Source organism: Falco naumanni, chromosome 9, assembly GCF_017639655.2.
Source record: "Falco naumanni isolate bFalNau1 chromosome 9, bFalNau1.pat, whole genome shotgun sequence".
In the NCBI taxonomy this organism is placed as follows: domain Eukaryota; kingdom Metazoa; phylum Chordata; class Aves; order Falconiformes; family Falconidae; genus Falco; species Falco naumanni.
Genome location: NC_054062.1, coordinates 36843965 through 36859110, shown reverse-complemented (window position 1 = coordinate 36859110; position 15146 = coordinate 36843965). Strand labels below are relative to the sequence as shown.

Below are 15146 nucleotides of genomic sequence, written 5' to 3'. Positions count from 1 at the left end.
ACACAGCACGTTGCCAAATCAAAAGAACAGATCAACATTAGCAGACAGTAAATTCTAAGTCTGCTCTTCTTTGAATATTACATGCAAATAACCTCTAGTATAATTCTGCATATAGCAACTTGCCTTTCAGCCCCAGTAAGGATATTACAAATTTAACACCCTCAATAAAAACACACATCCATTTTGACCATGTAAGCACCCAAAAGAAACATCAGAGACGCCTGACACCAAAGGAATAAAATGCCAGGGTTTTTTTGCATCAACTGTTTGTTACTAGCAGACTGCAGTGAAAGCACTGACATCAAAGGTCATTAAAACCACATCCAAAAAAACATCTTCAGATTTCATAGAATCTACCATTCATCCTGACTCCTTAAGAAAAGGAGCCAGTGCTTTTGGTAGAAAGAAGAACATGTGACAGAAGAGCTTTTGAGCAATGCTGTCAGACAGCATGGCAAGAAGCAGTTCCTGTCTTGACAAGAAACTCTGAGAGAGACAGACTTGGCTAATAATCCCATCCTTTACAGCCAGACAGGATGTGGTTCTACAACAAAGAGACACTATTGACTCCATTAACCTACAGTGCTGGAAACAAGTCACGAAAAATGTATTAATTTCCACTGCTCATTACCACCCTCAGAACAGCTGCTACATGCTTACCTATCACTTGGCAGTATTTTTCAAGAGAATGCTGTCATCCAGAGAAAACAGCATTTCCTAAATCTTAATACTTTCTTTCTTAAAGAAACAACAAATACAGGAGTTAAACCTGGTCTTATGTTGATATTTTTATATATGATGAATTAGTCCCTTCCTATGGTATAATGCAGACTCTCAAACCAAAAGAATTGATCTTGCTGTCTAGAATTTGTAAGTTTCAGTAGCAATGAGTTTAACTTCCAGTTTTCAGTGATGTAAGTTATGGGTTGGGGTTTTTTTCCTGGTAAAGCAATAAATAACTGGGACAGAAACTGTATTTCAAGACTGGTATTAATACAGAGATCTGCAAATAATTGCATGTACATTTTACATGGTTACAACAATTTTCTATGGTGATATTGGAGATCTGTATCATAAACTGAAAATATTTTTTTGAAAAAGTTATCATTAAAGGATGATGTCAACTGCACAATCAATACATATAGGTTTTCAGCACTCCATGGCTTGATAAACAAAAATAACCATTTATTTACATATCTATCTGTATACTACTATTTTTTTTTTAATCCCTTCCCCCAACTTGTCCTCCATAAATTCAAGATGTGGGAAGTCATCATGCTGTTTTGGTATTTAGCTTACTGAGCCTCTTCCTGCCTTTCTCTGTTTTTACAAGGAATAAGATCTTTGTCAAATTCAGACAGCCTGCATACAGTAATGAATATCAATTGACAATGTTTTTGCCATTAAAAACATAGAGAAACTATCAGTACATAGGGAAAATAGCTTCCAAAAAACTATTAACCTCTATAATGTGTTTCTGAAAGTGGCTTATACTCATTGAGTAACTTATTCCTCTCCCATCCAAGTAATGGTCCTCCCTCTGTCAAACTGAAGATGAACAAGAGGCTTAAACATTGTGTTCAGCGTCACAGGAGTGTGATGGGCTTTGTGGTAATATCCAAGCTGTTAGAAGTTCCAGTGAAAGCTCCTCCCAGAGATGTAATTCATTCATGTGACGTGTCAGAGCACAGCACGTTGGGGACTGCACCACCAGCCCTGACTGGGATTTTGTGAGGAGCCAGCTCCCATCCTGGAATACCTGAGAGCATCACAGAATCGTTGTCACCTGTGAGTCACAGCAAGCGAGAGTCTCTGCCAGCCTCCCCAGCTGCGCAGGGACAGGGCTATCGATAGGGGAGCTGTTCAGGCAGCCACAACCCACTTCCTTCCACTGAAGGCCCTCCAGCAGCTTCCCTACCAGCCAGGCAGCAAAGCTGCGAAGACACACCAGCAGGCATGGGAAAGGCCGGCGTTTTAGCATGGAGACTGCACCCTTGTCAGGTGACTGCACACAAGCTGCTTCATGTAAATGTCGTCTTCATCACTGCAGTGAAGTGTTTTCTGCAGGCAGCTGCATACTATGTGTCCTGTGAGCTGCTGTCACTGACCATGTACAGGCAACATTGCAACACGGCATTCAACTTTGAGAAGGGAGCTGTAGAGAGCAATTAACAACTGAAACATCCTGCCCTCTGAGGAGAACTGGGACTGCTTAAAGATGATAATTGTCATTAACAATCCTGTAGCCCTTGGAAAATGCAGAGCTCTCGCTCCACCGTCCCTGGACTGACTCAGGTGGAAAGCACAGCTGTAAGAGGGGGCAGCACAGCTGTAAGAGGGGCACACACCCTACACACTAAGCAGGTACCAGCACCACAAAACTACAGCTGACAGCACAAGAGGAGCCCAAGAACCAGGACATTGAATAAATACCAAATGGCTCTCAGGAATTGTAAAGGGAGTAAGAGAGAAAGAACAAATGGCACATTGACACGTTGGGTCTACATCTGTAAACTCTCTTTCCCCCTCCCTGACTATTACTGTTTCAAGTTCCTTTAGAAAATTAAGGCTACTGAAGCTGAATCCTCAGCAGCCTATGGAACCAGAGCTCCCACAAGGGGAGTGCTTTGAGAAGAGAGATTTGAAGCTAGTGAGAAAACTTAAGAAGCACTGTTCTTAAAACAAAGGTCTAGCAATCAGGCGGTGGCGAAGGACGAGGTGTCTGTACTCTAAGCCCTGTATCTGACCTCAAAAAGCATGTCCTACACACTGCCCTGACAAACCGCACTATGGGCACAGGATTCAAAAGTATGATCCAGAGGACTGTTTTATCTGTGATGGCCACAGGAAGAAACTCATCACAAGATTGTTATATATCTTGAATTTGCTCATAAATCTGGTTAGCCTCTTCTAAAACCACAGAAGAAGAGGTTATGCAGCTTACTGCTCAGTTCCTAAAGGGTTAGGAAACACCCAGAATGAAAAGCTATCTGTTTACACAGAGAACATCTTGAATCTGGCCACGATGACCTCCCTACAGTCATCAGTCCTGTGGAAAGGATCCTTGCACAAAACCTAGCAAAATGAAGAAGAGAACTGGGGATGAAGAAGAGAACGCAGCTGAATGTATCCCTTCAGCATCCTACGTGTCCAAAGTGAAGAATCTGTAGGTATTACAGAAAAGGGATCCATGATTCCTCAAACCTAGATTATATTGTGAAGAATTTGTGAAATTACAAAATTCCTCTGTCTGTGCCCATCACCCCAGTTCCTTAGTCTTCATTACGCAGAAGTAGCATCGGGGGTTTCCTGCTTTCAGTTTTTCTTCCAAGAGCTCTGATGAAAGCTGTAAAAGTACGTCACTGGTAATCCGGGACTCCACACAAACATACAGTCTTCTCAGTAGCCACTCCTCTATTCAATACCCCACGTGGAACCAAGGTGAGGGATTCTCTCCCATCCCATCTCTCCCATCCTTTCCTCCAAGAATGGCAAAAATGACAGCATGAAAACATCTCCACAAAGGAGCAAAAGCAAAAACCCCACTGGACTCCATCTAATTCTCATCTGCAATCTTCCGTGGCAGCAGTAATCCTCCTTTCAAAGGTAAAACGGAGACCACAGCTACCTCCAGATCCTCTATGATTCTATTTATCTCAGCAAGTACAATCTATGTGCTTTGGTGAAAGAGCTGAATACGTTGAACCACCTTCCCTCTCTTCTTGCAGATAAGAAAACAGGGAGAACAAAGACTCCCCCTTTTGACACCAGTGAGCTCCTGCAACAGTTCTCTGAATTTGGAAGATTATGATCTTGTATTCTGGGAGTCACTTGCCTGAAAAAGCTATGGTTTAGTATGTACCTCATTCTGGCTACAGGTAGGAAGAGCAGCTACTACAGACTGAGTCTTGTGCTAACAAATTCAATCTAGAAAAACAAAAGCTGATGCTGAACAGGAGAAAAACGATCAAAACCACCAGCAACAATGGTAAATAGCACAACTACACTGTGATGTTTGCATTCTTTCCTCAGTTCCGCACACTCACGTTTTTGTTTTTTGCTGATGAATTCCCAATTCCTTTTTTTCCCCTGCTAGCAGCCTCCATCCCAACACAAGCCCCTCAAGACAGCTCTAGAAGCACCAATATGGCTTGCACTGTTATCAAACAGCAGCAGAGAATCAAACCAGGCATCAGGCATAGCCTGGAACCAAATATGAGCAGTTCAAGTAGACGATTCTACTGCTTTCATACCTATCCCATTACTGATGGTATTGCCTTTCAGACAGTGAGATACAACCTCCTATCTCAAAACAAGCAGCACATCCTGGAGGCAAAGGAAGAAGTGACTGAATCCTCCTGTCTCAGCTGAGCAGCAACCCCAGTAGACAAAAGAAGAATTACAGAATGACGTATAGCCAAATTTTTGAATGACTGCAAAATTTTTGTCAAGATTGAAAATCAGACAAAAAGGGGGCTGGAGGGGTGTCTTCTTGGCTATTTTTAATGCCTAGGGATCACAAGAAATCATAACTGAACTCACCTTCTGCCGCAAAACTATTCAAGAGAAGGACTTTCCAGTAACAAAATTATGTTTCCAGCCTTCATGGTTACAAGCTGAGCCTAGAACTAATAACAAGCTGCAAATCACTGTGTGCATGGGTCAGGAGAAATGACTCAGATCTGTAAACTGCCCCATTAATCTGAAAGCAGAGCACTACTGAGTCCGTACCAATGTGGTAGAAACCGGCCTTTCTCCACATGCAGTATAAAGATGAAATCTTTGCTAACAAATTTCATCACTTGGTCGCAGTCAGGAACTACGTTATTTACCCCACTTGACAACTGCTCCCACTTGCAAGCTCGTCCCTCAGAGAGCTACTAACCTGCAAGACTGTTCAATGAGCATTAAATGTAAAGAATAAAGCGAATACAGGTTTTGTCTGTACAGCAGAAGAGACAGAAATACGGTCTGGTGAACTGATCAAAGCCATTGAGGCAGGAGGATTGTGGGGGGAGGTTCAGTGAGGGTGGATCCAAGCTGCAATCTCTGACACTGGACACCCAAAACACACTGTATAAAAAAATAAAAAAATGCAGAACAAATTACTTGAAGAGCATGATAAAACCACTGGCCAAGAACTACAACAGTTGAAAACATACAGTATAGGAAATTATTTCACATATGGGTTTTTTAACTTATTTCCACTTCTCTGAAGGGAATGCTAGAGAAAACTAAAAGAAAAGGAAAAGCGATTAGCCTTACTTATTGCAGTTAATTTGTGGGTAGTTCATACCCACGTTCTCATCTACCTTGGAAATGAAAAATAAGCCTCAGTTTCTGGTAAATTAACATTACTGTTTTCATGTGCATACATGGTTACCAATATTCTTTGGCTCTTTGAAGTTCTGGATCACGGTTGAAAACATAATTTCAAGAAAGAAGCAAGTATCTGCTTTGGCTTAATGGCTTATTTTCCATACAAAATTCAACACAATCAGTTACTGTGTTTTCTCCATTTACTTTTTATAGTCAAAAAATTATAGCTGGCTAACAAGAGTATTCCAAATTTATTGTGTTTTATATATCTTGAAATTACTTTCTGTTACCTCCCATCTTCATCTCTCATTTATGAAAATAAACAGATATTTCAGTTCATTTAAAAGACAAACTCTAAAGGCAACTAGTAAAAAACCTGGATTACATTAATTGAAAGAACTGTACCGAAACTGTACTGAGAAAGCAAACTGCAACTAGTGCTTTAAACTCACAATGTATATCCTAAGACCCTGCTTAAAACCAGTGTAAAAGGTCCATATATGTTTAAAAAAAAAACATTTCCCCAACAGAAAGTAACTAGCTATTGACTGCCTTTCAGAGTCTCACTGTGCCAAAAACATTCATAGCTAAGTAACCTGTACTTTATACAATTAAATTACTTCAATTTAAAAAAGAAAAAAACACACCACAAAAATAACCATCAGTGACACAGTGTAAATACATATACTAAAGCATATATTAAAATAGCATTAATACATAAAAGAAAGTGTTCAGAATCCTGTAAAACCAGGGGGAAAGCCAGTCTGTCTCCCTTACTACCCAAAATTTGCTTAAAATAACACAAACAGAAAGACCTGGGTCAAGTGGACAGGCACAGAATGACTTACAGTTTTCTACTTTTCTTGGTAAGTAAGATATCATACTTCATCTACCAAAAGGCAGACTGATAAAGGATCAGTCAAGTGACATCTAATAGTGTTAACCTCCCCTGCCTGGACGTGCAGAACAGCTGTGCTTCCCGCTTTCATTTGTACTTCGTACATGCATTCATAATGTTTAAGGAGATGACATTGGTCATCAGAGGCCACTCTGAAAGGAAGCTTAAGCTAGGTATTCAGAGGAGGGTTTAAAAGGTCCAATAAAAGGTACAGTGGATAAATAATCTAGTATACAATCACATGTGCCAATAATGTCATTTGTATTGAAGGAACTCCAAGTTCATCTATCATTAAAAGATTGTGCAATTGTAGCAGCCAAAGATGTTGAAATCAACATTCTACAGCAGTGACAGTAATTTCAAAGCCATGTGCCAAAATACAATTAATCAGAGTTCACTGGGTATTTTGACAGTAACACAGGAAAACAGTTTGTCACAGAAAAACCATATGACCAATTAAGAATGCCATCAAGCCCCCTATAATCATAACCTTCTAGTAATATGAATACCACAGTGCTTATATATGCAGATTAACTGCCAAGATCTAGGTTATATATATAAAGGACAGAAGATCTAAACTGTTAATTAAAGAGCATATGGAAAACTGCATGAATTCTTCCCTAACAAAAGCTCATCTGAGATCATGCGCATCTAAAGGAAACAAATTGCTGCACGTACAGCAGAGCCGCGTTTCTACCTGACCACATTTTGGAGGGGGAGGAAAAGAAGTGAAAAGTCAGAGCAGGTGACACATACTGGTCAGGCTTATAAAAATCATCTGCAATCCCTTCACCTGCAAATCAAGTAAAACACATTGTTCTGCTAGGATTGCACCAGTCTTGACTAATCAAATCCTACCGCTGTCTGCAGCCACCTTCACCAGCAAACTTGATGGTGTTTAGTGGAGATTCATAGAATTCTGTCTGTCTAGGTGATGCCTGACAGAAGTCAGTTTGCTACAAAAGTTCTGATGCAATCTCAGATGTGGAACTGCCTTTTTCTTTCCACAAGGACAGAAGCTAGCGTCTTACTAGGAAGCAGGAAAACATCCATAAGGCCCTAAGTATTTAATAAATGCACACAGTGACTCTATTTTAGTTTTAAGATAATTCCAATATGAAAGAGTTCCAAAAGACTTCTTATTTTAATTCTCCCTCAATCACCAATAAAATGCCCCAAATATTTCTCATTCTCCCCACAGAAACTGCACTATGAGTCTTAGAAAATGACTGCGCACAAGTGCCTATCACTCTATTTGCCAATAAAGAATCAATAGCAAATTCTTTACCAGCTCTCAAATCACATTGTAAATGCTTCTTACCAAAAAAGTAAAACAGCATTGATTAAGTCTGCCCTAAGTAATCTACAGAATGAGACTGAAAGCCAGAGGTGCTGCCCAGTCTTCAGGATTAGCATCTTGCCTGAAACTTCAGTAAGGTCTGGTCCTGGCAAACTTGTAGCACCAGTTCACAGAGGTGTCAAGACCTCTTCATATACAACCCACTACTAATAAGATTCCTCAAAGCAAATGTGTTATGGTGCATCTTCAAACTACCCTTTCTGTAAGCTACGAAGATATAACCTGGCATTTCTGTAACACTTTAGATAAACATGATACAAAAAAGAAGTTGGCTTTAAATTTAAAAGCAGTAAGAAAGTTTTATGAATCATTTGGACTACTTAAAAGTATTAGAAGTACTAAAAGCATTGTAATTTACAGTAGTAAAAGTACTATAAGCAAAACCATACCTGGCCAAAAAGAAATACTGGAACCAAAATGAACAGGCTTTAGCTTGCTGACAGAGCCTCACTAGAACACTGGTTAGAACAAATACAGCCTATTCCAGACAAATACACCAAAATGCATATCAACATGTTTCTCTAAAAAGCCAGTTAAATTTTAAATGCAATATATTAATGCAAAAAAATTCTATAAAGCACATAAATGGATTTTGGTTGTATTCATATTAATATAGAACTTTATTATTATGCTTTCAAAATGGCTAAATTGATCAACCAATGATAAGTAGTACTATTCGTCTCATTTCAGGATTCAGCTAAATGTTTCAGTGTTTCCAAAGGCATCCACTCACTCAGCCCTACAAATCAGTACTTTATTCCTATTGTGATGGTACTAATACAGTTAGTAGCAATACAATATATGCATTTAAAATCCCAGCAAAGCTCTTCAATGAAATATGTAAGAATTTTTCAAAGCCATCTGCAAAAGCCATGAACAGAAATATAATTCTGCATCATTTATTAAAATAAATGAGGTACCTACCTACCCAATGTCTTCAACTCAAAAATGATGAAAAATTTCAAATTAAAATATTCAGTCAAGAGTTTTTCAGAATGTTGCATTATATTTAAGAATCACTAATTTTTTTCTTAAACAGCTCTGTTCAAAAACTGAATATTGAGAGGCTTCATGTAAATTTCTAACAATTGGTTAACTAACAGATCAAGTCTTTTCCATAAAGCAATCAAAATGCAACACAAAAGCAGCTAGTAAAAAACCAAAAAGCTTAATAAAATACTTTTTTCTATCCATGATTGGTGTAGAGCCTATGACAGTCAGTAGACAAAAAATAAACACTGTATCATTGTGTTAATAATTCACCTATCTGTAAATAAGAAGTCCGACTTACTCAGGGTTAGATGAGGTCAGCCATGTTTCTCTAGTAAAATATTAATTACTGCTAAAGGATACTATTTTCAAACAAAGACTCATTCCCTAATCTATAGTAGACTATTCTGACTGCTAACAAAGTCAGTCTAATGAATATTTTTCTGAAATTGTTTTGATTCCTAAATACTTTATAAAGCCCTAAATTTACAGTTCCTAACATTGATTCACCTTCCCATATTAAATGTGTTCTATGTAATAATGCTTTTTAAACATGCAGTGCACACAAAATAAGATTAAATATTTTAAAGAATTACTAGTAACTATTGTTGAAGTAACCTCAAGCTTTACTGCAAGGAAGAGCAGGTAAGACAGGGAAAAAAACCCCAAACCCCAAACACAAAACCAAGTGTCACTGTATGCCCTTCCCCCATTTATGTAAATGTGCCACACAGCAGAAGATAGAAAAGCAGAACTGTTATAAAACCACAGATATGATAAAGTACTTGTTTCTCGATACCTGATGAATTTCAAAAAATTAAAACTGTTTCAGCACTGTTCATCATTTGTTGCAGGCTGACATCATCCTAACAGGACACACATTGTGAATACAAACACAAATGTCTTCACTTTACATTTTTGCTTTTTCTTTTAAAAAGTCGTTGAAAGTGTACTTGCCATTTCTAGCCCTTGACTCAACTTCCTGATCTGACCAGCAGCTGGAAGGATGTTAATCCAAAGGTACAAGAAAGGAAGTGGTAGAACAATATGCTCCCAGTCCTGGCCTCTCATGCTCACAGAAAATGGATTTTGAACCTACTGAAGACAACTGGATGCAGCATGTAAAGAAAAGAAAACTGTATTTTTTTTCTTTTATTAAAAAAAAACACCCAAACCACAAAACCAACAACAACAACAACTAACCCCCAAACAACTAGAAGAAAACTACTCAGGAGAAGAAATAAACCTCTGCCTTCAACAGCTTCCTCCTCTATTCGTCTTTGCCCATCAATACTCCCTTGCAATTCCAATTAGCCTGTGGTTACTACCTAATCACATCTTCATTCTTGTCACGAGTGGCACGACCTGCAGCCAACCAACATTTCCATTCCTCCTGCCCAGCTGGGGCACATGCAGAGCCACCAAATCTGAGAAAGGCTTCAGAACCACTGATGAAATCTGTGTCCACGTAAATGCTGCCACATTAAGATCAGAAAGTAACATGTTCCCCATACAAACACGCACCTGAAAAGAATTGGCAACCGCTGTTATGGCAGTGAAGCCAGGAATAAAGAACATACTGTTTTTACTACTTAAGAGTTTGTTTTTCAGAAATTAAGAATGATAATCACTTACCAGAAATTTTAGGACATTGAAGATAAAAAACACAGGTTCTATCCCAGCTTCCTCAGGCAGGTTAAACACCTGAAGCTGACAAGCTGTTCTTGAACTTCTTTCCTACATTCAGTTTTCTCCTTAGAAGTTAAGACAAATTTAAAAAGTAAACATACTAGATGTACAACATCGAAATCATTGCTAGAACAACTTAAGCCGTTTATGAGGCTGCTATGGAAATTGGACTTTTCGTGGCCCTCAAGAAATTGCCATATAAGAAAACAGATCACTCATGACAAATGTAACATGCAGACCCCATCTACAATGCTTTAGCACCTACAACAAAGGAAGGGGAAAAAAGGAGGAAAAAGGGGCGGGGGGTGGGGCAGGACGGGACAAACTTTTGCTCCCAAGTACTTGATTTAATTTTTGTAGTGTAACTGAAGGCCTGCAACATTTGCCAGCAAAAGTTTCTATTAATGGCAGCTAACTACCAAGATCTCATTTCAAAATCTCTTTCAAATGCAGAGCCCTAAGAGCACAGAATGATGGAATGAAATTGAAATATATAATAAAACAGAAGTAATCAATATTTTCTGGTATAGACAATGCATAATAGTAATAAACAATAGCACTTCATTCTCACATATATCCCTGATCCCTGCTTAGTTCACAAGAGTTTAGTGTATCTTAGAACTATCACATGGAACATTTTTGTGCAAGGGTGCCCGGAGTGTATGTGTACATTCCCTAGGTGATAGAGCTTGCTGATCTACCTGAAATTGAAGGGGTTTTAAGCCAAAGTACAAAAAAGGGGAGGTAGTACCACTGTCCCTTTCAGCATCAACAAGGGATTGGTTAAGTTCAGTGTGAAACCACATCCGTAACAGATTGAGCTGAAAGGAAGTTAGGGTTTTGTTTTTAACCCATTTGCAAAGCAGAAGCACTTTAAATATTACTACCATAGCCTTACATTACGACAACCTTTCCTGCCCAACAGCCTAACCAGCAACACAAGTGACATATTCACCCCAGGAGGTGAAAAAAACTATCCTTTTCTCAATCCAGTTTCTTTGTTATCCCAAATATTAACATCCTGTTCCACACCACAAGGGCTCAAAGGACTAAAAAGTCTTCCATTGTGTCTCCTCTCCAATCCATGCTGTCAATTCTCTCTTTGAGTTTAGCAACACAAGATTCCCCACCATCACTTACCCCACTTATTCAAAATTCTGAAAGATAGATCCAGTGACAAGACTTGGTGCTACCGCTGTAAAAAAAAAAGTGCTACAAGAAATTCCCAGAAATCAAGAAAATATTTTTTCATGGGCACCAGTTCTGTGGTAGATGGCGGAGAAGCTAAAATACTGCGATACAATCGTGACATGACAAAATGCTCTGTGGAGTCACTCCATAGAAAAGGAGACCTTGGAAGCAACGGCTGCTTTGTTTATATGCTAGTAACCAAAATTCAGGTGGAGCTAAAGTATACGCTTTCTTAGTACCATCAAAAAAACCTTCCTTCAGATTCTCAGCACTTGGCAAAATGCAGACTTTCACCCCTAACCTAGCAAAACACAGTGTCTGGCCCTGACTGCAACATTTTTACTTCATCCAGACATTAATTTCACCTGAAGCTCCTACGTTCCAGCTGTAGAAGACTACAGAAGGCCTTGTGTATCGACACAGTAAAGTACTGAAATACTTTTCCAGAAGAGGTGCTTTGCATTTTGGGCAGTTTCTCCGTGCTGCTGTACATTTAAAGTGGATATTAAGACTTCAATACAGCACATCACCAGATTCACTGCAAAACCCAGAAGAAACTGCTGGAATTCTGGGAAAGGAGAACAAGTAACTCATAAAACTCTAATTACACCTTCCATAACTCATCTTACTCAAGTGAAGACAAAGAGAGCAGTGCCTCAGTATTGCACAGCTGACAAGTCATTAATGCACAGAAGCAGCAGTGGAGATTTTAACAGTGGGTGGCTTTCAAAATTAGCTGCCGAGTGGATTTGACAGGTGTAAAGCCCAGCTGCTCCTCCCCACCATCACAAGAAAAACACCAAGCAGTTTTTTGTGGATAGAAGTCTTCTGGCACAGCTTTCCTTATTCTGGACAGCCACCATTCAGATGGAGGACAAGTACCACACTGACATCTTTCCCTCACTGTACAGACTCTCAACAGGTATAGGTTGGGAAATATTTTTTTTTAATATAGGGAGAAAAAAAATATGTTTATGTACATATTTCTAGATACACATGCCTCTATAAATACATACCCACACATATATGCAAATATATAAGATGCATGTATATTATAATATAAGTCATAATTTATATAAATAGCAACAGCTAGACTGTGAGCTACCAGACTGATGGAGATAACAAAAGGCACTGCAGGTACTCATTCTTCCAATGCCAAAGCTCTGGAAGCTGAATTTCAAAAATAATGTGCTGAAATAACCAACTGCATACACATGCTTATATTCTGCTCAACACTATCTCCAAGTTGAGCTGATCCTTCTAGTTCATTGAGGAAGTTCAAACTATCTAGACAGCTACGAAGTGATTTGGTGTTTTAAGCACAAATGGAAAATTTGTTCTCATTAATGCTAGGGTGGGGGAGGGGATTAAATCAAAGACTTGGGACTTTCCAGTCAATTCCAGAGGATCCAGCCTAGCTCTTTGCTTTTATAACTGATGAAGCTGTGGATTAGGTCAACACTAAAGCTGGAAGTGTGAACGCAGTTCAAATACACCTACACTGACTTTTATCTCACTGACTACGATATCAACAGGAGCATAACCATATATTGAACCAATATAGGTTTCAGCATCAGTTATGAAATCAATATGCAAGCAACTATCCTGCACTGAGCTCCCTGCAACTGTGGCTACTCTGCTCCGCTTCAGCTACTTAGCTTGAACATGGAACCTCAAGAATCTTTATGTCCATCTTTTACAGAAGCACATACAAATTATTAACAGCATTTCATTGCTATCTGTCTTTTGAACAGGTGTAAGTGACAGAGGCACACTGTACTGGGAGTACTGCTTAGTGTGGCTGCTGAAGGACGCTAAACAATATCTAGTTATTTAATTTGTGTAATCCTTGGAGCACAAGAAGTGCTTTACTAGCAGGAAAGAACCTGAAGTACAGAGACCTCCAGGATGCTGTGACATATTAAAGCAGCTTTCTCTAGAGAAGCTGCCAAAATGGCAACTCCCAGGCCCATATGATCAAAATTACTTCAGCCTTAAAATAACAGTAAGCACAAGGTCAGAAAATACTCTTGTTTGGAATTGTAGCACTCCTGTAAATTAATTTGACATTAAAAACAATTCTTTGCATAGCACTTAACTACAAACGACATTTTATATATGGAAGCATGCTTTTACAAAACTAAATCTGTTCAAATAGAAAGGGTCTCCATTGCTCAGAAATTCAAGAAGAAAGTAAAAAAGAAAAATTAAGTACAAGCTTGCTATTAGCCAACACCTTGGGACAAAAGACCTTGGAACAAAGAATGCAGTAGTGTAAAGTGCACAGAAAGCACCAGGGTTACATACAAGTCAGCACAGCAGCGAGGCTCTCCACTCGGTCACTCATTTCCAGAGTGGGAAGCCACAAGACAACACCCATATTTCACAACAGAGCATCTGGGGAGGCAGATTCCAGTTTATTACTCTTCATTTGGGGCATGTCCTGGGAAGGTAATGGCCTCTGCTTAGAAGACTGCGTGGAGAGCAGCGGCTCCCAGTAAGCAGTAGTTTAAAAAAAGCAAGTGCCAAAGTACACAGGCGGGATGTGGTACTGCTTGAGACATTTATGTTCTGTGGGAATATTACAGTAACATACTCTCCAGCGAAGTAATCTTTGAACCATCTCCAAGTGCTGTTTCTGCATGTTACTGTCTTTCACAATGCAGCAAAAATCAGGTCATTTGTGCTCTGCTGAGTCAGTTACTTAAATTTTCTCTTCCCCAAGCTCTAAAGTGCCTTAAATATTTTCCAAGAAGCTGACAGGTTCCAAGGATCTTCTTCTCTGTTGTATGTATCTCCTCTTTACCCCGTATTAGTAAGGTATACAAACACTAGAATTCTGATGCAGGGAAAGGAGAAGCTGAGAAAATCCACTATTAGTTTTTGATTCCTGGAAGCTACAGCACTTCCTCCCCTCAAATTTGAAATGTCCTCAAAGTTTTTATATTTTAGGACTCAGGAGACTGAGTCTTCTCTCTGCCTTGCTTTCTATATACACAGTAATCCTTTGTGAATTTATTTCTTTTTACTACTGGAGTATTTTGAGTGTCTGCTAGGATTTAATCACTGTATCTGGCAGTGTATATACCTCCATTTTTCATTGTGCAGAGAGGACAGGCTGCAGTGAAGTAGAAGGGGGAACGTTAGCAGTATCTACAGAAACTCCTGACTTTGAAGGGGATGTCTGATCCATGGGACCAACATATAAAAGAGAAACTTACTCAGAAATGCTAAAATTAGACCATCAAGGCAAGGAACAAAACAAATCCCTGAGAGAGTAAAAAAGTGGTAGTGCGTCACAGTACAGACAGGAATGAACAAGGGACCTGTTCTACTTTCCATCATCGTGCCAAAAATAAAGAATTTGATGTGCCTCAAGAATCCCTGGAAGATCTACAGAAGCTTGTTGTTCAATCTGTACACTTCCTTCTTTAATCATGACACAAATGCCAATAAACTGGCACTTCATGTTTGCTTTATAATCTAACACAATCAAGCCAGCCGAAGCAGAATGCAGTCAAGCAAAAGGATTCTGCAATTGACAGCTGGGATAGAGGGGCAGGGAGGGAGGAGGGAAAGGCTACATCAGGTCAGAGGACAAGTCTATCCTCCACACGTCCATGAACACTTCTACTCTTATACTTTACCACCAAGTACCCTAATATGCAGTCAGCACATGAACATACGGGCCCATTCACA

General features: G+C 39.3%; 1 protein-coding gene across 2 annotated transcripts in view; it reads right to left on the bottom strand.

Moving 5' to 3' along the window:
- JMJD1C (jumonji domain containing 1C) overlaps positions 1 to 15146 on the bottom strand; it is a 153517-nt gene that overhangs the window by 98970 nt on the left and 39401 nt on the right. The gene's annotated exons all lie outside the window — the stretch shown is intronic.